The sequence below is a fragment of the Pteropus vampyrus genome, unplaced genomic scaffold (genome assembly GCF_000151845.1).
Source record: "Pteropus vampyrus isolate Shadow unplaced genomic scaffold, Pvam_2.0 Scaffold25502, whole genome shotgun sequence".
Classification (NCBI taxonomy): Eukaryota; Metazoa; Chordata; class Mammalia; order Chiroptera; family Pteropodidae; genus Pteropus; species Pteropus vampyrus.
This window is the reverse complement of record NW_011914283.1, coordinates 284-2,229: the sequence shown is the minus strand read 5'-3', so window position 1 is coordinate 2,229 and position 1,946 is coordinate 284. Positions and strand designations below refer to the sequence as shown.

At 37.1% G+C, this 1,946-nt stretch overlaps 1 long non-coding RNA gene across 1 annotated transcript; it reads left to right on the top strand.

Moving 5' to 3' along the window:
• Positions 1 to 16: 16 nt before the first annotated feature.
• Positions 17 to 1,462, top strand: LOC105311110. The gene is made up of 3 exons (XR_897623.2): positions 17 to 137; positions 699 to 809; positions 1,412 to 1,462. It is a non-coding gene; the product is annotated as an uncharacterized LOC105311110 (long non-coding RNA).
• Positions 1,463 to 1,946: the final 484 nt, after the last annotated feature.

Genomic DNA, 1,946 nt, shown 5'->3' with positions numbered 1-1,946 from the left:
AGGTAGGTGTGTAACTTACTGCTTATTTTACTTTTAGAACCTTTTGCCCAGAATAGCGGCCAAACTTGATGTTGCCCCAGTTTCTGACATCATTGCGATCAAGTCACCTGACACATTTGTGAGAACTATTTATGCAGGTGAGTGCACAAAGAAAATAATTAATAAACATGTTAAGTTTTTGTAAATTTTAAAAGCAGAAATTAATCTTGAAGATTGGATTTTTTAAAAAGTCATACACTTGCTTGAAATATACTATCTTATGTGTCTCAAATTCTTTTAAAATCTTGGCACATTGCACTTCATGTTCTTCATGCCCTATCATGTTTTCACTTATTTTCGTCTCAACACATGAAGTAGCTTCCCTCTTACTGAGCCGTTCCAGCTCATACTGTTGAGTTACTGATTGTGGTATTTTGGAGAGGGAAGCTTTTGTTTACATGTGCCTTATTAGTGTGGCTGCCTGTTCCAGTTACTTGCTTCCAGGCAAGTCAGCACTTGTCCTATTTATAAAGATGTTCAGTGTTAAGCAAATATCTACTGATATGATTCTTCAGTGCTACGGTCCTTTGTCCTATACTTAGTAAAGGTAGAAAACTGGCCTACAGTTATTTTTGTCTTGTCTTTGTGAAGTAAATTCTGAACCTCTAAGGAATACTTTTGTTGCCTTTCATTTTTTTTTAATACATTGTGTATTTTAGGAAATGCTTTATGTACAGTGAAGTGCGATGAGAAAGTAAAGGTGTTTTCTGTCCGAGGAACATCTTTCGAAGCTGCAGCAACAAGTGGAGGTAGTGCCAGTTCAGAAAAGGGTGAGTGTTAATTTGGGGTTTATATTGTGTTTCTTGATTTTTAGTGCATAGATTAGAGTAGTATAAGAGGCGATCTCTAGTTAAATTTCTAATGCAGAGTACTTGATAGCTCAATCTAAATGATATCCCCCATCTTATACAAAAATAAGAAATATTTATGACATGCTTTTTTTCATATCATTTTTGGTACTAGGATAGTAGCTTTGGTAGATAATAGGAGTGGAGAGAGGGTCCAAAAGATTACTGTCCTCTCACTGTTTCCTGTCATGGTCCTCGGGAGATTCAGTAAGCGTGTAGAGTGTCACACTTTGACATATTTAGTATCTTATTTTAACCTCAGAGAGATAGGGTTCTTCCCGTTTTACAGGTAGACTCAGCATTAAATGACTTCTCAAAAGTCATATAGCTAATGAGGTGAAAGCTGGAATCTAGTCCCTTTAAGTCTCTCAAAAAATCAGAGAATGAAAGAAGGAGCAGAAAAAATGCACAGTAACATACTTAAATTTTATGAAATTAATTTTTGTGTGTTTCTCTTAAAAATTCTTATTTTGGAACTTCAACTCATGGTCCTTTTTTCGTTATATATGTATCAATGCGTGTAGCATCAGATACTTCCCCGGTGGGGCTGTCGGAATGGCTTGACCAGAAATTAACAAAAAGCGACCGGCCAGAGCTAACTGGCGCCCAGGTGGTGGTGTCTGGTGGTAAGTGAGATGTGTGATGTATTGGTTTTAAAACATGACGTAAGCTTAAGATACTTTGATTTTATTAATATTTCTTTTAGAGGAGCACAGATTTTTTTCCCCCAAAGGTAAGAAGTAGGTAAGTTGCAAGTATTTTTCCCATTTTACCAATTAATAAGTGAAATCATAAACTTAATACACGATTTGGGCTTTCTGTTGCAAATCTGAGTCCCTGGCACCAGGGGGGAGCATTTTACAGATCTTGTCTCCATAACTGTAACTTGATATCTTTGTTTTGTTGACCGACTTCCATGTTATTCTGAAGAGTATGGTTGCTTCTGAATCGTAAAAAGAGCAGGTTGGACTCAGGGCCCTGTTGTATGCTTCCTAACCCTTCACTCTACTTTGAAAGATTCCCAGTGCTGGCTGGGTCGGTCCCTGTGAATAACTCTTT